This window comes from Lissotriton vulgaris, chromosome 2_1 (genome assembly GCF_964263255.1).
Source record: "Lissotriton vulgaris chromosome 2_1, aLisVul1.2, whole genome shotgun sequence".
Classification (NCBI taxonomy): Eukaryota; Metazoa; Chordata; class Amphibia; order Caudata; family Salamandridae; genus Lissotriton; species Lissotriton vulgaris.
This window is the reverse complement of record NC_141687.1, coordinates 1186685574-1186706678: the sequence shown is the minus strand read 5'-3', so window position 1 is coordinate 1186706678 and position 21105 is coordinate 1186685574. Positions and strand designations below refer to the sequence as shown.

General features: G+C 43.7%; 13 non-coding genes across 13 annotated transcripts; all 13 read right to left on the bottom strand.

The window, feature by feature from the left end:
* Positions 1-614: 614 nt before the first annotated feature.
* On the bottom strand, positions 615-686 carry TRNAG-UCC (transfer RNA glycine (anticodon UCC)). Its single transcript has one exon. It is a non-coding gene; the product is annotated as a tRNA-Gly (tRNA).
* Positions 687-2216: 1530 nt separating this feature from the next.
* TRNAG-CCC (transfer RNA glycine (anticodon CCC)) lies at positions 2217-2288 on the bottom strand. The gene has a single exon. It is a non-coding gene; the product is annotated as a tRNA-Gly (tRNA).
* A 1525-nt stretch (positions 2289-3813) lies between these two features.
* On the bottom strand, positions 3814-3885 carry TRNAG-CCC (transfer RNA glycine (anticodon CCC)). The gene has a single exon. It is a non-coding gene; the product is annotated as a tRNA-Gly (tRNA).
* Positions 3886-5410: 1525 nt separating this feature from the next.
* Positions 5411-5482, bottom strand: TRNAG-UCC (transfer RNA glycine (anticodon UCC)). The gene has a single exon. It is a non-coding gene; the product is annotated as a tRNA-Gly (tRNA).
* Positions 5483-7017: 1535 nt separating this feature from the next.
* TRNAG-CCC (transfer RNA glycine (anticodon CCC)) lies at positions 7018-7089 on the bottom strand. Its single transcript has one exon. It is a non-coding gene; the product is annotated as a tRNA-Gly (tRNA).
* A 1525-nt stretch (positions 7090-8614) lies between these two features.
* TRNAG-UCC (transfer RNA glycine (anticodon UCC)) lies at positions 8615-8686 on the bottom strand. The gene has a single exon. It is a non-coding gene; the product is annotated as a tRNA-Gly (tRNA).
* A 1525-nt stretch (positions 8687-10211) lies between these two features.
* On the bottom strand, positions 10212-10283 carry TRNAG-CCC (transfer RNA glycine (anticodon CCC)). Its single transcript has one exon. It is a non-coding gene; the product is annotated as a tRNA-Gly (tRNA).
* Positions 10284-11808: 1525 nt separating this feature from the next.
* On the bottom strand, positions 11809-11880 carry TRNAG-UCC (transfer RNA glycine (anticodon UCC)). Its single transcript has one exon. It is a non-coding gene; the product is annotated as a tRNA-Gly (tRNA).
* A 1533-nt stretch (positions 11881-13413) lies between these two features.
* On the bottom strand, positions 13414-13485 carry TRNAG-CCC (transfer RNA glycine (anticodon CCC)). The gene has a single exon. It is a non-coding gene; the product is annotated as a tRNA-Gly (tRNA).
* A 1525-nt stretch (positions 13486-15010) lies between these two features.
* TRNAG-UCC (transfer RNA glycine (anticodon UCC)) lies at positions 15011-15082 on the bottom strand. Its single transcript has one exon. It is a non-coding gene; the product is annotated as a tRNA-Gly (tRNA).
* A 1537-nt stretch (positions 15083-16619) lies between these two features.
* On the bottom strand, positions 16620-16691 carry TRNAG-CCC (transfer RNA glycine (anticodon CCC)). The gene has a single exon. It is a non-coding gene; the product is annotated as a tRNA-Gly (tRNA).
* Positions 16692-18216: 1525 nt separating this feature from the next.
* On the bottom strand, positions 18217-18288 carry TRNAG-UCC (transfer RNA glycine (anticodon UCC)). Its single transcript has one exon. It is a non-coding gene; the product is annotated as a tRNA-Gly (tRNA).
* Positions 18289-19825: 1537 nt separating this feature from the next.
* TRNAG-CCC (transfer RNA glycine (anticodon CCC)) lies at positions 19826-19897 on the bottom strand. Its single transcript has one exon. It is a non-coding gene; the product is annotated as a tRNA-Gly (tRNA).
* Positions 19898-21105: the final 1208 nt, after the last annotated feature.

The following is a 21105-nucleotide window of genomic DNA, read 5'->3' as shown; positions in this document are numbered from 1 at the left end:
CGGTGAGGGCTTGCCCGGTGTAAGGCTTTTGAGCGTTTGGGAGCGTTCGGTACATGAGAGGACGTTGGACTGGAAACTGTGTAAATTTGAAGCATCCAACTTTCCTGCTGCAGTCGGAGGATCTTTCCATGGACATCTGCCTTTTGGATTCCTCTAAACTTGCCCTCTGATGAAACATTTTTTGAGCTGCAGTTACCTCCGACGTCTACAAGGTGGCGCTACATTCAGGTGAGGGCACAAGTATGCACAAAATGTTGGCGACTTTTGCCAGATTTATCGATGGATCTTGCATATTGTTTTCAGAGGCTAGATATTGCCTAGGAAATGCTTTTTAACATAGAGATGCTGGAGTTATAATGTGTGGTCGGGCCTCAGCCCTTTCATTGTCTGCCCACTGTAAATATTTTTTATCAGCACATGTGAGTGGTGACTCTGCTTTATGAAACTTATCATATATTAGGACAATGAATATAGCAGAAGGGGCGATTGAGATGCTTGCCTACATATTTGTTTATTTTTTATATAACGGCTGATTAATCTGTTCATTATATTTCCATTTTGTGACATGTTGCATTAAAATATATCCTGCTTGCAGAATATATTAGTATTTGTACTGCGTTGGCCGGGAATCGAACCCGGGTCAACTGCTTGGAAGGCAGCTATGCTCACCACTATACCACCAACGCCCTCTGATCTGTGTGCTCTCGGTTCTAAACATTAGGACCCTGAGTTCAATGACTATCTTGCACCAGCTTGAATGGTGCATTTGGTTTAGATACCAACATGAAAAGCAATAGAAAGTTTTTTGCAGAGGGTAAGGAACTGGGATTGAAACCAAGGACAAAGCTGTGCAGAAGAGAAGAATGGAAAGCTGCATTACAAATAATAGATAAGAATATATAGAGGCAGCATGGGAAGCAAAACAGGGAAGAGAAATGCAGAACATTCAATTAATTGCCCAGGAGATAGATAAGAGCAGAACAAAAAGGGAAGAATGAAATTCAAAGCCTGCCCATAAAAGTGTTTGAAGGTCCCACCAGTCATTTATGCTTATTATTGTGTGTCTTTACTTTCAAAGTACAGGGTGGATCCTTTGACGATCCCTCTCTTGTATTTCAGCAGACACAGATATTTGAGAAGTCTTTTCTCACATAGCTGGCACAAGCTTGTGCTTTTCCTTGCTGTCAGCGTGGAAAAGACAGCTTGGTCCTTGGAAGGAAAATCAAGCAAAATTAGCAGAGAATGGTTTCGATCCATCGACCTCTGGGTTATGGGCCCAGCACGCTTCCGCTGCGCCACTCTGCTCTGTAGTGAAAGTGTTCTTTTTATGCAGATAGGGAGCATTAAGCAGAGTAGCGTGGGATTGGTCCGGCTCTCACCTCATTTGCATAAGTATATTGCAAGGCATGCTGGGTGCAGAAAAACTTCATCTTCCCCTCTCACAATCAGTCATAACTGAAAGTCAGACACTCTTAGGCACTAGCCGTTTCAGCCTTTATCAAGACAGCAGGTCTTGAACCCTCTCTCTCTCTCTCTCTCTCTCTGTGATCCTAGCACTAGCATGCTCAGGATTTGGCTTTACCTGGGAGCCAGAGATCTACCCGGTGAGGGCTTGCCCGGTGTGAGGCTTTTGAGCGTTTGGGAGCGTTTGGGAGCGTTGTGGACGTTGGACAGGAAACTCTGCGAATTTGAAGCATCCAACATTCCTGCTGCAGTGAGCGGCTCTTTCCATGGACATCTGCCTCTAGGATTCCTCTCAACTTGCCTTCTGATAAAACATTTTGGGAGCAGCAATTACCTTCGACAGCTACAAGGTGGCTCTACATTCTGGTAAGTGCACAAGTATGCACAAAATGTTAGGGACTTTTGCCAGATTTATCGGTGGATCTTGCATATTTTTTTCAGAGGCTAGATATTGCCTAGAAATGCTTTTTAACATAGAGATGTTGGAGTTATAATGTCTGGTGGGGCCTCACCCCTTCCATTGTTTGCCCACTGTAACATATTTATTACCAGCACATGTGAGTTGTGACTCTGCTTTATAAAACTTATCATATATTAGGACAATGAATGTATCAGAAGGTGCGATTGAGATGTTTGCCTATGTATTTGTTTATTTTTTTATATATGGCTGATTAATCTGTACATGAAATTTCCATTTTGTGACATGTTGCATTAAAATATATCCTGCTTGCAGAATATATAAGCATTTTCACTGCGTTGGCCGGGAATCGAACCCGGGTCAACTGCTTGGGAAGCAGCTATGCTCACCACTATACCACCAACGCCCTCTGATGTGTGTGCTCTCGGTTCTAAATATTACGTTGCCGAAATCAATGACTATCTTGCAACAGCTTCAATGGTGCATTTGGTTTAGATACCAACATGAGAAGTAGTAGAACGTTTTTTGCAGAGGGTAAGGAACTAGGGATTGAAACCAAGGACAAAGTTGTGCAGAAGAGAAGAAATGAAAAGCAACAGTACAAATAGTAGAAATCAGCATATATAGGCAGCATAGGAAGCAAAGCAGGGAAGAGAAAGAGAGAACATTCCATGAAATGCCCAGGAGATAGATAAGAGCAGAAAAAAAGGGAAGAATGCAATTCAAAGCATGCCCAGAAAGTTGTGTGAAGCTCCCACCAGTCATTTATGGTTATAGTTGTGTGTCTTTGCTTTCAAAGTACAGGGTTGATCCTTTCACGAACACTCTTGTATTACACAGACATAGATAGTTGAGAAGTCTTTTTTCACATAGCTGGCACAAGCTTGCGCTTTTCCTTTCTGGCAGTGTGGAAATGACAGCTTGGTCCTTGGAAGGAAAATCAAGCAAAATTAGCAGAGGATGGTTTCGATCCATCGACCTCTGGGTTATGGGCCCAGCACGCTTCCGCTGCGCCACTCTGCTCGTTTGTGAAAGTGTTCTCTTTATGCAGATGAGGAGGCATTCATAGGAGTGAAGTGGGATTGGTCGGGCTCTCACCTCATTTGCCTAATTATATCGCAAGGCATGCTGGGTGCAGAAAATCTTCATCTTCCCCTCTCACAATCAGTCATAACTGAAAGTCCAGACCCTCTTAGGCACTAGCCGTTTCAGGCCTTTATCAAGACAGCAGCTCTCCGACGCTCTCTGTCTCTCTCTCTGTGATCCTAGTGCTAGCATGCTCAGGATTTGGCTTTACCTGGGAGCCAGAGATCTACCCGGTGAGGGCTTGCCCGGTGTAAGGCTTTTGAGCGTTTGGGAGCGTTCGGTACATGAGAGGACGTTGGACTGGAAACTGTGTAAATTTGAAGCATCCAACCTTCCTGCTGCAGTCGGAGGATCTTTCCATGGACATCTGCCTTTTGGATTCCTCTAAACTTGCCCTCTGATGAAACATTTTTTGAGCTGCAGTTACCTCCGACGTCTACAAGGTGGCGCTACATTCAGGTGAGGGCACAAGTATGCACAAAATGTTGGCGACTTTTGCCAGATTTATCGATGGATCTTGCATATTGTTTTCAGAGGCTAGATATTGCCTAGGAAATGCTTTTTAACATAGAGATGCTGGAGTTATAATGTGTGGTCGGGCCTCAGCCCTTTCATTGTCTGCCCACTGTAAATATTTTTTATCAGCACATGTGAGTTGTGACTCTGCTTTATAAAACTTATCATATATTAGGACAATGAATGTATCAGAAGGTGCGATTGAGATGTTTGCCTATGTATTTGTTTATTTTTTTATATATGGCTGATTAATCTGTACATGAAATTTCCATTTTGTGACATGTTGCATTAAAATATATCCTGCTTGCAGAATATATTAGCATTTTCACTGCGTTGGCCGGGAATCGAACCCGGGTCAACTGCTTGGGAAGCAGCTATGCTCACCACTATACCACCAACGCCCTCCGATGTGTGTGCTCTCGGTTCTAAATATTACGTTGCCGAAATCAATGACTATCTTGCAACAGCTTCAATGGTGCATTTGGTTTAGATACCAACATGAGAAGTAGTAGAACGTTTTTTGCAGAGGGTAAGGAACTGGGGATTGAAACCAAGGACAAAGTTGTGCAGAAGAGAAGAAATGAAAAGCAACAGTACAAATAGTAGAAATCAGCATATATAGGCAGCATGGGAAGCAAAGCAGGGAAGAGAAAGAGAGAACATTCCATGAAATGCCCAGGAGATAGATAAGAGCAGAAAAAAAGGGAAGAATGAAATTCAAAGCATGCCCAGAAAGTTGTGTGAAGCTCCCACCAGTCATTTATGGTTATAGTTGTGTGTCTTTGCTTTCAAAGTACAGGGTTGATCCTTTCACGAACACTCTTGTATTACACAGACATAGATAGTTGAGAAGTCTTTTTTCACATAGCTGGCACAAGCTTGCGCTTTTCCTTTCTGGCAGTGTGGTAATGACAGCTTGGTCCTTGGAAGGAAAATCAAGCAAAATTAGCAGAGGATGGTTTCGATCCATCGACCTCTGGGTTATGGGCCCAGCACGCTTCCGCTGCACCACTCTGCTCGTTTGTGAAAGTGTTCTCTTTATGCAGATGAGGAGGCATTCATAGGAGTGAAGTGGGATTGGTCGGGCTCTCACCTCATTTGCCTAATTATATCGCAAGGCATGCTGGGTGCAGAAAATCTTCATCTTCCCCTCTCACAATCAGTCATAACTGAAAGTCCAGACCCTCTTAGGCACTAGCCGTTTCAGGCCTTTATCAAGACAGCAGCTCTCCGACGCTCTCTGTCTCTCTCTCTGTGATCCTAGTGCTAGCATGCTCAGGATTTGGCTTTACCTGGGAGCCAGAGATCTACCCGGTGAGGGCTTGCCCGGTGTAAGGCTTTTGAGCGTTTGGGAGCGTTCGGTACATGAGAGGACGTTGGACTGGAAACTGTGTAAATTTGAAGCATCCAACCTTCCTGCTGCAGTCGGAGGATCTTTCCATGGACATCTGCCTTTTGGATTCCTCTAAACTTGCCCTCTGATGAAACATTTTTTGAGCTGCAGTTACCTCCGACGTCTACAAGGTGGCGCTACATTCAGGTGAGGGCACAAGTATGCACAAAATGTTGGCGACTTTTGCCAGATTTATCGATGGATCTTGCATATTGTTTTCAGAGGCTAGATATTGCCTAGGAAATGCTTTTTAACATAGAGATGCTGGAGTTATAATGTGTGGTCGGGCCTCAGCCCTTTCATTGTCTGCCCACTGTAAATATTTTTTATCAGCACATGTGAGTGGTGACTCTGCTTTATGAAACTTATCATATATTAGGACAATGAATATAGCAGAAGGGGCGATTGAGATGCTTGCCTACATATTTGTTTATTTTTTATATAACGGCTGATTAATCTGTTCATTATATTTCCATTTTGTGACATGTTGCATTAAAATATATCCTGCTTGCAGAATATATTAGTATTTGTACTGCGTTGGCCGGGAATCGAACCCGGGTCAACTGCTTGGAAGGCAGCTATGCTCACCACTATACCACCAACGCCCTCTGATCTGTGTGCTCTCGGTTCTAAACATTAGGACCCTGAGTTCAATGACTATCTTGCACCAGCTTGAATGGTGCATTTGGTTTAGATACCAACATGAAAAGTAATAGAAAGTTTTTTGCAGAGGGTAAGGAACTGGGATTGAAACCAAGGACAAAGCTGTGCAGAAGAGAAGAATGGAAAGCTGCATTACAAATAATAGATAAGAATATATAGAGGCAGCATGGGAAGCAAAACAGGGAAGAGAAATGCAGAACATTCAATTAATTGCCCAGGAGATAGATAAGAGCAGAACAAAAAGGGAAGAATGAAATTCAAAGCCTGCCCATAAAAGTGTTTGAAGGTCCCACCAGTCATTTATGCTTATTATTGTGTGTCTTTACTTTCAAAGTACAGGGTGGATCCTTTGACGATCCCTCTCTTGTATTTCAGCAGACACAGATATTTGAGAAGTCTTTTCTCACATAGCTGGCACAAGCTTGTGCTTTTCCTTGCTGTCAGCGTGGAAAAGACAGCTTGGTCCTTGGAAGGAAAATCAAGCAAAATTAGCAGAGAATGGTTTCGATCCATCGACCTCTGGGTTATGGGCCCAGCACGCTTCCGCTGCGCCACTCTGCTCTGCAGTGAAAGTGTTCTTTTTATGCAGATAGGGAGCATTAAGCAGAGTAGCGTGGGATTGGTCCGGCTCTCACCTCATTTGCATAAGTATATTGCAAGGCATGCTGGGTGCAGAAAAACTTCATCTTCCCCTCTCACAATCAGTCATAACTGAAAGTCAGACACTCTTAGGCACTAGCCGTTTCAGACCTTTATCAAGACAGCAGGTCTTGAACCCTCTCTCTCTCTCTCTCTCTCTCTCTCTGTGATCCTAGCACTAGCATGCTCAGGATTTGGCTTTACCTGGGAGCCAGAGATCTACCCGGTGAGGGCTTGCCCGGTGTGAGGCTTTTGAGCGTTTGGGAGCGTTCGGGACGTGAGTGGACGTTGGACAGGAAACTCTGCGAATTTGAAGCATCCAACATTCCTGCTGCAGTGAGCGGCTCTTTCCATGGACATCTGCCTCTAGGATTCCTCTCAACTTGCCTTCTGATAAAACATTTTGGGAGCAGCAATTACCTTCGACAGCTACAAGGTGGCTCTACATTCTGGTAAGTGCACAAGTATGCACAAAATGTTAGGGACTTTTGCCAGATTTATCGGTGGATCTTGCATATTTTTTTCAGAGGCTAGATATTGCCTAGAAATGCTTTTTAACATAGAGATGTTGGAGTTATAATGTCTGGTGGGGCCTCACCCCTTCCATTGTTTGCCCACTGTAACATATTTATTACCAGCACATGTGAGTTGTGACTCTGCTTTATAAAACTTATCATATATTAGGACAATGAATGTATCAGAAGGTGCGATTGAGATGTTTGCCTATGTATTTGTTTATTTTTTTATATATGGCTGATTAATCTGTACATGAAATTTCCATTTTGTGACATGTTGCATTAAAATATATCCTGCTTGCAGAATATATAAGCATTTTCACTGCGTTGGCCGGGAATCGAACCCGGGTCAACTGCTTGGGAAGCAGCTATGCTCACCACTATACCACCAACACCCTCTGATGTGTGTGCTCTCGGTTCTAAATATTACGTTGCCGAAATCAATGACTATCTTGCAACAGCTTCAATGGTGCATTTGGTTTAGATACCAACATGAGAAGTAGTAGAACGTTTTTTGCAGAGGGTAAGGAACTGGGGATTGAAACCAAGGACAAAGTTGTGCAGAAGAGAAGAAATGAAAAGCAACAGTACAAATAGTAGAAATCAGCATATATAGGCAGCATGGGAAGCAAAGCAGGGAAGAGAAAGAGAGAACATTCCATGAAATGCCCAGGAGATAGATAAGAGCAGAAAAAAAGGGAAGAATGAAATTCAAAGCATGCCCAGAAAGTTGTGTGAAGCTCCCACCAGTCATTTATGGTTATAGTTGTGTGTCTTTGCTTTCAAAGTACAGGGTTGATCCTTTCACGAACACTCTTGTATTACACAGACATAGATAGTTGAGACGTCTTTTTTCACATAGCTGGCACAAGCTTGCGCTTTTCCTTTCTGGCAGTGTGGAAATGACAGCTTTATCCTTGGAAGGAAAATCAAGCAAAATTAGCAGAGGATGGTTTCGATCCATCGACCTCTGGGTTATGGGCCCAGCACGCTTCCGCTGCGCCACTCTGCTCGTTTGTGAAAGTGTTCTCTTTATGCAGATGAGGAGGCATTCATAGGAGTGAAGTGGGATTGGTCGGGCTCCCACCTCATTTGCCTAATTATATCGCAAGGCATGCTGGGTGCAGAAAATCTTCATCTTCCCCTCTCACAATCAGTCATAACTGAAAGTCCAGACCCTCTTAGGCACTAGCCGTTTCAGGCCTTTATCAAGACAGCAGCTCTCCGACGCTCTCTGTCTCTCTCTCTGTGATCCTAGTGCTAGCATGCTCAGGATTTGGCTTTACCTGGGAGCCAGAGATCTACCCGGTGAGGGCTTGCCCGGTGTAAGGCTTTTGAGCGTTTGGGAGCGTTCGGTACATGAGAGGACGTTGGACTGGAAACTGTGTAAATTTGAAGCATCCAACCTTCCTGCTGCAGTCGGAGGATCTTTCCATGGACATCTGCCTTTTGGATTCCTCTAAACTTGCCCTCTGATGAAACATTTTTTGAGCTGCAGTTACCTCCGACGTCTACAAGGTGGCGCTACATTCAGGTGAGGGCACAAGTATGCACAAAATGTTGGCGACTTTTGCCAGATTTATCGATGGATCTTGCATATTGTTTTCAGAGGCTAGATATTGCCTAGGAAATGCTTTTTAACATAGAGATGCTGGAGTTATAATGTGTGGTCGGGCCTCAGCCCTTTCATTGTCTGCCCACTGTAAATATTTTTTATCAGCACATGTGAGTGGTGACTCTGCTTTATGAAACTTATCATATATTAGGACAATGAATATAGCAGAAGGGGCGATTGAGATGCTTGCCTACATATTTGTTTATTTTTTATATAACGGCTGATTAATCTGTTCCTTATATTTCCATTTTGTGACATGTTGCATTAAAATATATCCTGCTTGCAGAATATATTAGTATTTGTACTGCGTTGGCCGGGAATCGAACCCGGGTCAACTGCTTGGAAGGCAGCTATGCTCACCACTATACCACCAACGCCCTCTGATCTGTGTGCTCTCGGTTCTAAACATTAGGACCCTGAGTTCAATGACTATCTTGCACCAGCTTGAATGGTGCATTTGGTTTAGATACCAACATGAAAAGCAATAGAAAGTTTTTTGCAGAGGGTAAGGAACTGGGATTGAAACCAAGGACAAAGCTGTGCAGAAGAGAAGAATGGAAAGCTGCATTACAAATAATAGATAAGAATATATAGAGGCAGCATGGGAAGCAAAACAGGGAAGAGAAATACAGAACATTCAATTAATTGCCCAGGAGATAGATAAGAGCAGAACAAAAAGGGAAGAATGAAATTCAAAGCCTGCCCATAAAAGTGTTTGAAGGTCCCACCAGTCATTTATGCTTATTATTGTGTGTCTTTACTTTCAAAGTACAGGGTGGATCCTTTGACGATCCCTCTCTTGTATTTCAGCAGACACAGATATTTGAGAAGTCTTTTCTCACATAGCTGGCACAAGCTTGTGCTTTTCCTTGCTGTCAGCGTGGAAAAGACAGCTTGGTCCTTGGAAGGAAAATCAAGCAAAATTAGCAGAGGATGGTTTCGATCCATCGACTTCTGGGTTATGGGCCCAGCACGCTTCCGCTGCGCCACTCTGCTCTGTTGTGAAAGTGTTCTTTTTATGCAGATAGAGAGCATTAAGCAGAGTAGCGTGGGATTGGTCCGGCTCTCACCTCATTTGCATAAGTATATTGCAAGGCATGCTGGGTGCAGAAAAACTTCATCTTCCCCTCTCACAATCAGTCATAACTGAAAGTCAGACACTCTTAGGCACTAGCCGTTTCAGACCTTTATCAAGACAGCAGGTCTTGAACCCTCTCTCTCTCTCTCTCTGTGATCCTAGCACTAGCATGCTCAGGATTTGGCTTTACCTGGGAGCCAGAGATCTACCCGGTGAGGGCTTGCCCGGTGTGAGGCTTTTGAGCGTTTGGGAGCGTTTGGGAGCGTTGTGGACGTTGGACAGGAAACTCTGCGAATTTGAAGCATCCAACATTCCTGCTGCAGTGAGCGGCTCTTTCCATGGACATCTGCCTCTAGGATTCCTCTCAACTTGCCTTCTGATAAAACATTTTGGGAGCAGCAATTACCTTCGACAGCTACAAGGTGGCTCTACATTCTGGTAAGTGCACAAGTATGCACAAAATGTTAGGGACTTTTGCCAGATTTATCGGTGGATCTTGCATATTTTTTTCAGAGGCTAGATATTGCCTAGAAATGCTTTTTAACATAGAGATGTTGGAGTTATAATGTCTGGTGGGGCCTCACCCCTTCCATTGTTTGCCCACTGTAACATATTTATTACCAGCACATGTGAGTTGTGACTCTGCTTTATAAAACTTATCATATATTAGGACAATGAATGTATCAGAAGGTGCGATTGAGATGTTTGCCTATGTATTTGTTTATTTTTTTATATATGGCTGATTAATCTGTACATGAAATTTCCATTTTGTGACATGTTGCATTAAAATATATCCTGCTTGCAGAATATATTAGCATTTTCACTGCGTTGGCCGGGAATCGAACCCGGGTCAACTGCTTGGGAAGCAGCTATGCTCACCACTATACCACCAACGCCCTCCGATGTGTGTGCTCTCGGTTCTAAATATTACGTTGCCGAAATCAATGACTATCTTGCAACAGCTTCAATGGTGCATTTGGTTTAGATACCAACATGAGAAGTAGTAGAACGTTTTTTGCAGAGGGTAAGGAACTGGGGATTGAAACCAAGGACAAAGTTGTGCAGAAGAGAAGAAATGAAAAGCAACAGTACAAATAGTAGAAATCAGCATATATAGGCAGCATGGGAAGCAAAGCAGGGAAGAGAAAGAGAGAACATTCCATGAAATGCCCAGGAGATAGATAAGAGCAGAAAAAAAGGGAAGAATGAAATTCAAAGCATGCCCAGAAAGTTGTGTGAAGCTCCCACCAGTCATTTATGGTTATAGTTGTGTGTCTTTGCTTTCAAAGTACAGGGTTGATCCTTTCACGAACACTCTTGTATTACACAGACATAGATAGTTGAGAAGTCTTTTTTCACATAGCTGGCACAAGCTTGCGCTTTTCCTTTCTGGCAGTGTGGAAATGACAGCTTGGTCCTTGGAAGGAAAATCAAGCAAAATTAGCAGAGGATGGTTTCGATCCATCGACCTCTGGGTTATGGGCCCAGCACGCTTCCGCTGCGCCACTCTGCTCGTTTGTGAAAGTGTTCTCTTTATGCAGATGAGGAGGCATTCATAGGAGTGAAGTGGGATTGGTCGGGCTCTCACCTCATTTGCCTAATTATATCGCAAGGCATGCTGGGTGCAGAAAATCTTCATCTTCCCCTCTCACAATCAGTCATAACTGAAAGTCCAGACCCTCTTAGGCACTAGCCGTTTCAGGCCTTTATCAAGACAGCAGCTCTCCGACGCTCTCTGTCTCTCTCTCTGTGATCCTAGTGCTAGCATGCTCAGGATTTGGCTTTACCTGGGAGCCAGAGATCTACCCGGTGAGGGCTTGCCCGGTGTAAGGCTTTTGAGCGTTTGGGAGCGTTCGGTACATGAGAGGACGTTGGACTGGAAACTGTGTAAATTTGAAGCATCCAACCTTCCTGCTGCAGTCGGAGGATCTTTCCATGGACATCTGCCTTTTGGATTCCTCTAAACTTGCCCTCTGATGAAACATTTTTTGAGCTGCAGTTACCTCCGACGTCTACAAGGTGGCGCTACATTCAGGTGAGGGCACAAGTATGCACAAAATGTTGGCGACTTTTGCCAGATTTATCGATGGATCTTGCATATTGTTTTCAGAGGCTAGATATTGCCTAGGAAATGCTTTTTAACATAGAGATGCTGGAGTTATAATGTGTGGTCGGGCCTCAGCCCTTTCATTGTCTGCCCACTGTAAATATTTTTTATCAGCACATGTGAGTGGTGACTCTGCTTTATGAAACTTATCATATATTAGGACAATGAATATAGCAGAAGGGGCGATTGAGATGCTTGCCTACATATTTGTTTATTTTTTATATAACGGCTGATTAATCTGTTCATTATATTTCCATTTTGTGACATGTTGCATTAAAATATATCCTGCTTGCAGAATATATTAGTATTTGTACTGCGTTGGCCGGGAATCGAACCCGGGTCAACTGCTTGGAAGGCAGCTATGCTCACCACTATACCACCAACGCCCTCTGATCTGTGTGCTCTCGGTTCTAAACATTAGGACCCTGAGTTCAATGACTATCTTGCACCAGCTTGAATGGTGCATTTGGTTTAGATACCAACATGAAAAGCAATAGAAAGTTTTTTGCAGAGGGTAAGGAACTGGGATTGAAACCAAGGACAAAGCTGTGCAGAAGAGAAGAATGGAAAGCTGCATTACAAATAATAGATAAGAATATATAGAGGCAGCATGGGAAGCAAAACAGGGAAGAGAAATGCAGAACATTCAATTAATTGCCCAGGAGATAGATAAGAGCAGAACAAAAAGGGAAGAATGAAATTCAAAGCCTGCCCATAAAAGTGTTTGAAGGTCCCACCAGTCATTTATGCTTATTATTGTGTGTCTTTACTTTCAAAGTACAGGGTGGATCCTTTGACGATCCCTCTCTTGTATTTAAGCAGACACAGATATTTGAGAAGTCTTTTCTCACATAGCTGGCACAAGCTTGTGCTTTTCCTTGCTGTCAGCGTGGAAAAGACAGCTTGGTCCTTGGAAGGAAAATCAAGCAAAATTAGCAGAGAATGGTTTCGATCCATCGACCTCTGGGTTATGGGCCCAGCACGCTTCCGCTGCGCCACTCTGCTCTGTAGTGAAAGTGTTCTTTTTATGCAGATAGGGAGCATTAAGCAGAGTAGCGTGGGATTGGTCCGGCTCTCACCTCATTTGCATAAGTATATTGCAAGGCATGCTGGGTGCAGAAAAACTTCATCTTCCCCTCTCACAATCAGTCATAACTGAAAGTCAGACACTCTTAGGCACTAGCCGTTTCAGACCTTTATCAAGACAGCAGGTCTTGAACCCTCTCTCTCTCTCTCTCTCTCTCTCTGTGATCCTAGCACTAGCATGCTCAGGATTTGGCTTTACCTGGGAGCCAGAGATCTACCCGGTGAGGGCTTGCCCGGTGTGAGGCTTTTGAGCGTTTGGGAGCGTTCGGGACGTGAGTGGACGTTGGACAGGAAACTCTGCGAATTTGAAGCATCCAACATTCCTGCTGCAGTGAGCGGCTCTTTCCATGGACATCTGCCTCTAGGATTCCTCTCAACTTGCCTTCTGATAAAACATTTTGGGAGCAGCAATTACCTTCGACAGCTACAAGGTGGCTCTACATTCTGGTAAGTGCACAAGTATGCACAAAATGTTAGGGACTTTTGCCAGATTTATCGGTGGATCTTGCATATTTTTTTCAGAGGCTAGATATTGCCTAGAAATGCTTTTTAACATAGAGATGTTGGAGTTATAATGTCTGGTGGGGCCTCACCCCTTCCATTGTTTGCCCACTGTAACATATTTATTACCAGCACATGTGAGTTGTGACTCTGCTTTATAAAACTTATCATATATTAGGACAATGAATGTATCAGAAGGTGCGATTGAGATGTTTGCCTATGTATTTGTTTATTTTTTTATATATGGCTGATTAATCTGTACATGAAATTTCCATTTTGTGACATGTTGCATTAAAATATATCCTGCTTGCAGAATATATTAGCATTTTCACTGCGTTGGCCGGGAATCGAACCCGGGTCAACTGCTTGGGAAGCAGCTATGCTCACCACTATACCACCAACGCCCTCCAATGTGTGTGCTCGCGGTTCTAAATATTACGTTGCCGAAATCAATGACTATCTTGCAACAGCTTCAATGGTGCATTTGGTTTAGATACCAACATGAGAAGTAGTAGAACGTTTTTTGCAGAGGGTAAGGAACTGGGGATTGAAACCAAGGACAAAGTTGTGCAGAAGAGAAGAAATGAAAAGCAACAGTACAAATAGTAGAAATCAGCATATATAGGCAGCATGGGAAGCAAAGCAGGGAAGAGAAAGAGAGAACATTCCATGAAATGCCCAGGAGATAGATAAGAGCAGAAAAAAAGGGAAGAATGAAATTCAAAGCATGCCCAGAAAGTTGTGTGAAGCTCCCACCAGTCATTTATGGTTATAGTTGTGTGTCTTTGCTTTCAAAGTACAGGGTTGATCCTTTCACGAACACTCTTGTATTACACAGACATAGATAGTTGAGAAGTCTTTTTTCACATAGCTGGCACAAGCTTGCGCTTTTCCTTTCTGGCAGTGTGGAAATGACAGCTTGGTCCTTGGAAGGAAAATCAAGCAAAATTAGCAGAGGATGGTTTCGATCCATCGACCTCTGGGTTATGGGCCCAGCACGCTTCCGCTGCGCCACTCTGCTCGTTTGTGAAAGTGTTCTCTTTATGCAGATGAGGAGGCATTCATAGGAGTGAAGTGGGATTGGTCGGGCTCTCACCTCATTTGCCTAATTATATCGCAAGGCATGCTGGGTGCAGAAAATCTTCATCTTCCCCTCTCACAATCAGTCATAACTGAAAGTCCAGACCCTCTTAGGCACTAGCCGTTTCAGGCCTTTATCAAGACAGCAGCTCTCCGACGCTCTCTGTCTCTCTCTCTGTGATCCTAGTGCTAGCATGCTCAGGATTTGGCTTTACCTGGGAGCCAGAGATCTACCCGGTGAGGGCTTGCCCGGTGTAAGGCTTTTGAGCGTTTGGGAGCGTTCGGTACATGAGAGGACGTTGGACTGGAAACTGTGTAAATTTGAAGCATCCAACCTTCCTGCTGCAGTCGGAGGATCTTTCCATGGACATCTGCCTTTTGGATTCCTCTAAACTTGCCCTCTGATGAAACATTTTTTGAGCTGCAGTTACCTCCGACGTCTACAAGGTGGCGCTACATTCAGGTGAGGGCACAAGTATGCACAAAATGTTGGCGACTTTTGCCAGATTTATCGATGGATCTTGCATATTGTTTTCAGAGGCTAGATATTGCCTATGAAATGCTTTTTAACATAGAGATGCTGGAGTTATAATGTGTGGTCGGGCCTCAGCCCTTTCATTGTCTGCCCACTGTAAATATTTTTTATCAGCACATGTGAGTGGTGACTCTGCTTTATGAAACTTATCATATATTAGGACAATGAATATAGCAGAAGGGGCGATTGAGATGCTTGCCTACATATTTGTTTATTTTTTATATAACGGCTGATTAATCTGCTCATTATATTTCCATTTTGTGACATGTTGCATTAAAATATATCCTGCTTGCAGAATATATTAGTATTTGTACTGCGTTGGCCGGGAATCGAACCCGGGTCAACTGCTTGGAAGGCAGCTATGCTCACCACTATACCACCAACGCCCTCTGATCTGTGTGCTCTCGGTTCTAAACATTAGGACCCTGAGTTCAATGACTATCTTGCACCAGCTTGAATGGTGCATTTGGTTTAGATACCAACATGAAAAGCAATAGAAAGTTTTTTGCAGAGGGTAAGGAACTGGGATTGAAACCAAGGACAAAGCTGTGCAGAAGAGAAGAATGGAAAGCTGCATTACAAATAATAGATAAGAATATATAGAGGCAGCATGGGAAGCAAAACAGGGAAGAGAAATGCAGAACATTCAATTAATTGCCCAGGAGATAGATAAGAGCAGAACAAAAAGGGAAGAATGAAATTCAAAGCCTGCCCATAAAAGTGTTTGAAGGTCCCACCAGTCATTTATGCTTATTATTGTGTGTCTTTACTTTCAAAGTACAGGGTGGATCCTTTGACGATCCCTCTCTTGTATTTAAGCAGACACAGATATTTGAGAAGTCTTTTCTCACATAGCTGGCACAAGCTTGTGCTTTTCCTTGCTGTCAGCGTGGAAAAGACAGCTTGGTCCTTGGAAGGAAAATCAAGCAAAATTAGCAGAGAATGGTTTCGATCCATCGACCTCTGGGTTATGGGCCCAGCACGCTTCCGCTGCGCCACTCTGCTCTGTAGTGAAAGTGTTCTTTTTATGCAGATAGGGAGCATTAAGCAGAGTAGCGTGGGATTGGTCCGGCTCTCACCTCATTTGCATAAGTATATTGCAAGGCATGCTGGGTGCAGAAAAACTTCATCTTCCCCTCTCACAATCAGTCATAACTGAAAGTCAGACACTCTTAGGCACTAGCCGTTTCAGACCTTTATCAAGACAGCAGGTCTTGAACCCTCTCTCTCTCTCTCTCTCTCTCTCTCTCTGTGATCCTAGCACTAGCATGCTCAGGATTTGGCTTTACCTGGGAGCCAGAGATCTACCCGGTGAGGGCTTGCCCGGTGTGAGGCTTTTGAGCGTTTGGGAGCGTTCGGGACGTGAGTGGACGTTGGACAGGAAACTCTGCGAATTTGAAGCATCCAACATTCCTGCTGCAGTGAGCGGCTCTTTCCATGGACATCTGCCTCTAGGATTCCTCTCAACTTGCCTTCTGATAAAACATTTTGGGAGCAGCAATTACCTTCGACAGCTACAAGGTGGCTCTACATTCTGGTAAGTGCACAAGTATGCACAAAATGTTAGGGACTTTTGCCAGATTTATCGGTGGATCTTGCATATTTTTTTCAGAGGCTAGATATTGCCTAGAAATGCTTTTTAACATAGAGATGTTGGAGTTATAATGTCTGGTGGGGCCTCACCCCTTCCATTGTTTGCCCACTGTAACATATTTATTACCAGCACATGTGAGTTGTGACTCTGCTTTATAAAACTTATCATATATTAGGACAATGAATGTATCAGAAGGTGCGATTGAGATGTTTGCCTATGTATTTGTTTATTTTTTTATATATGGCTGATTAATCTGTACATGAAATTTCCATTTTGTGACATGTTGCATTAAAATATATCCTGCTTGCAGAATATATTAGCATTTTCACTGCGTTGGCCGGGAATCGAACCCGGGTCAACTGCTTGGGAAGCAGCTATGCTCACCACTATACCACCAACGCCCTCCGATGTGTGTGCTCTCGGTTCTAAATATTACGTTGCCGAAATCAATGACTATCTTGCAACAGCTTCAATGGTGCATTTGGTTTAGATACCAACATGAGAAGTAGTAGAACGTTTTTTGCAGAGGGTAAGGAACTGGGGATTGAAACCAAGGACAAAGTTGTGCAGAAGAGAAGAAATGAAAAGCAACAGTACAAATAGTAGAAATCAGCATATATAGGCAGCATGGGAAGCAAAGCAGGGAAGAGAAAGAGAGAACATTCCATGAAATGCCCAGGAGATAGATAAGAGCAGAAAAAAAGGGAAGAATGAAATTCAAAGCATGCCCAGAAAGTTGTGTGAAGCTCCCACCAGTCATTTATGGTTATAGTTGTGTGTCTTTGCTTTCAAAGTACAGGGTTGATCCTTTCACGAACACTCTTGTATTACACAGACATAGATAGTTGAGAAGTCTTTTTTCACATAGCTGGCACAAGCTTGCGCTTTTCCTTTCTGGCAGTGTGGAAATGACAGCTTGGTCCTTGGAAGGAAAATCAAGCAAAATTAGCAGAGGATGGTTTCGATCCATCGACCTCTGGGTTATGGGCCCAACACGCTTCCGCTGCGCCACTCTGCTCGTTTGTGAAAGTGTTCTCTTTATGCAGATGAGGAGGCATTCATAGGAGTGAAGTGGGATTGGTCGGGCTCTCACCTCATTTGCCTAATTATATCGCAAGGCTTGCTGGGTGCACAAAATATTCATCTTCCCCTCTCACAATCAGTCATAACTGAAAGTCCAGACCCTCTTAGGCACTAGCCGTTTCAGGCCTTTATCAAGACAGCAGCTCTCCGACGCTCTCTGTCTCTCTCTCTGTGATCCTAGTGCTAGCATGCTCAGGATTTGGCTTTACCTGGGAGCCAGAGATCTACCCGGTGAGGGCTTGCCCGGTGTAAGGCTTTTGAGCGTTTGGGAGCGTTCGGTACATGAGAGGACGTTGGACTGGAAACTGTGTAAATTTGAAGCATCCAACCTTCCTGCTGCAGTCGGAGGATCTTTCCATGGACATCTGCCTTTTGGATTCCTCTAAACTTGCCCTCTGATGAAACATTTTTTGAGCTGCAGTTACCTCCGACGTCTACAAGGTGGCGCTACATTCAGGTGAGGGCACAAGTATGCACAAAATGTTGGCGACTTTTGCCAGATTTATCGATGGATCTTGCATATTGTTTTCAGAGGCTAGATATTGCCTAGGAAATGCTTTTTAACATAGAGATGCTGGAGTTATAATGTGTGGTCGGGCCTCAGCCCTTTCATTGTCTGCCCACTGTAAATATTTTTTATCAGCACATGTGAGTGGTGACTCTGCTTTATGAAACTTATCATATATTAGGACAATGAATATAGCAGAAGGGGCGATTGAGATGCTTGCCTACATATTTGTTTATTTTTTATATAACGGCTGATTAATCTGTTCATTATATTTCCATTTTGTGACATGTTGCATTAAAATATATCCTGCTTGCAGAATATATTAGTATTTGTACTGCGTTGGCCGGGAATCGAACCCGGGTCAACTGCTTGGAAGGCAGCTATGCTCACCACTATACCACCAACGCCCTCTGATCTGTGTGCTCTCGGTTCTAAACATTAGGACCCTGAGTTCAATGACTATCTTGCACCAGCTTGAATGGTGCATTTGGTTTAGATACCAACATGAAAAGCAATAGAAAGTTTTTTGCAGAGGGTAAGGAACTGGGATTGAAACCAAGGACAAAGCTGTGCAGAAGAGAAGAATGGAAAGCTGCATTACAAATAATAGATAAGAATATATAGAGGCAGCATGGGAAGCAAAACAGGGAAGAGAAATGCAGAACATTCAATTAATTGCCCAGGAGATAGATAAGAGCAGAACAAAAAGGGAAGAATGAAATTCAAAGCCTGCCCATAAAAGTGTTTGAAGGTCCCACCAGTCATTTATGCTTATTATTGTGTGTCTTTACTTTCAAAGTACAGGGTGGATCCTTTGACGATCCCTCTCTTGTATTTAAGCAGACACAGATATTTGAGAAGTCTTTTCTCACATAGCTGGCACAAGCTTGTGCTTTTCCTTGCTGTCAGCGTGGAAAAGACAGCTTGGTCCTTGGAAGGAAAATCAAGCAAAATTAGCAGAGAATGGTTTCGATCCATCGACCTCTGGGTTATGGGCCCAGCACGCTTCCGCTGCGCCACTCTGCTCTGTAGTGAAAGTGTTCTTTTTATGCAGATAGGGAGCATTAAGCAGAGTAGCGTGGGATTGGTCCGGCTCTCACCTCATTTGCATAAGTATATTGCAAGGCATGCTGGGTGCAGAAAAACTTCATCTTCCCCTCTCACAATCAGTCATAACTGAAAGTCAGACACTCTTAGGCACTAGCCGTTTCAGACCTTTATCAAGACAGCAGGTCTTGAACCCTCTCTCTCTCTCTCTCTCTCTCTCTCTCTGTGATCCTAGCACTAGCATGCTCAGGATTTGGCTTTACCTGGGAGCCAGAGATCTACCCGGTGAGGGCTTGCCCGGTGTGAGGCTTTTGAGCGTTTGGGAGCGTTCGGGACGTGAGTGGACGTTGGACAGGAAACTCTGCGAATTTGAAGCATCCAACATTCCTGCTGCAGTGAGCGGCTCTTTCCATGGACATCTGCCTCTAGGATTCCTCTCAACTTGCCTTCTGATAAAACATTTTGGGAGCAGCAATTACCTTCGACAGCTACAAGGTGGCTCTACATTCTGGTAAGTGCACAAGTATGCACAAAATGTTAGGGACTTTTGCCAGATTTATCGGTGGATCTTGCATATTTTTTTCAGAGGCTAGATATTGCCTAGAAATGCTTTTTAACATAGAGATGTTGGAGTTATAATGTCTGGTGGGGCCTCACCCCTTCCATTGTTTGCCCACTGTAACATATTTATTACCAGCACATGTGAGTTGTGACTCTGCTTTATAAAACTTATCATATATTAGGACAATGAATGTATCAGAAGGTGCGATTGAGATGTTTGCCTATGTATTTGTTTATTTTTTTATATATGGCTGATTAATCTGTACATGAAATTTCCATTTTGTGACATGTTGCATTAAAATATATCCTGCTTGCAGAATATATTAGCATTTTCACTGCGTTGGCCGGGAATCGAACCCGGGTCAACTGCTTGGGAAGCAGCTATGCTCACCACTATACCACCAACGCCCTCCGATGTGTGTGCTCTCGGTTCTAAATATTACGTTGCCGAAATCAATGACTATCTTGCAACAGCTTCAATGGTGCATTTGGTTTAGATACCAACATGAGAAGTAGTAGAACGTTTTTTGCAGAGGGTAAGGAACTGGGGATTGAAACCAAGGACAAAGTTGTGCAGAAGAGAAGAAATGAAAAGCAACAGTACAAATAGTAGAAATCAGCATATATAGGCAGCATGGGAAGCAAAGCAGGGAAGAGAAAGAGAGAACATTCCATGAAATGCCCAGGAGATAGATAAGAGCAGAAAAAAAGGGAAGAATGAAATTCAAAGCATGCCCAGAAAGTTGTGTGAAGCTCCCACCAGTCATTTATGGTTATAGTTGTGTGTCTTTGCTTTCAAAGTACAGGGTTGATCCTTTCACGAACACTCTTGTATTACACAGACATAGATAGTTGAGAAGTCTTTTTTCACATAGCTGGCACAAGCTTGCGCTTTTCCTTTCTGGCAGTGTGGAAATGACAGCTTGGTCCTTGGAAGGAAAATCAAGCAAAATTAGCAGAGGATGGTTTCGATCCATCGACCTCTGGGTTATGGGCCCAACACGCTTCCGCTGCGCCACTCTGCTCGTTTGTGAAAGTGTTCTCTTTATGCAGATGAGGAGGCATTCATAGGAGTGAAGTGGGATTGGTCGGGCTCTCACCTCATTTGCCTAATTATATCGCAAGGCTTGCTGGGTGCACAAAATATTCATCTTCCCCTCTCACAATCAGTCATAACTGAAAGTCCAGACCCTCTTAGGCACTAGCCGTTTCAGGCCTTTATCAAGACAGCAGCTCTCCGACGCTCTCTGTCTCTCTCTCTGTGATCCTAGTGCTAGCATGCTCAGGATTTGGCTTTACCTGGGAGCCAGAGATCTACCCGGTGAGGGCTTGCCCGGTGTAAGGCTTTTGAGCGTTTGGGAGCGTTCGGTACATGAGAGGACGTTGGACTGGAAACTGTGTAAATTTGAAGCATCCAACCTTCCTGCTGCAGTCGGAGGATCTTTCCATGGACATCTGCCTTTTGGATTCCTCTAAACTTGCCCTCTGATGAAACATTTTTTGAGCTGCAGTTACCTCCGACGTCTACAAGGTGGCGCTACATTCAGGTGAGGGCACAAGTATGCACAAAATGTTGGCGACTTTTGCCAGATTTATCGATGGATCTTGCATATTGT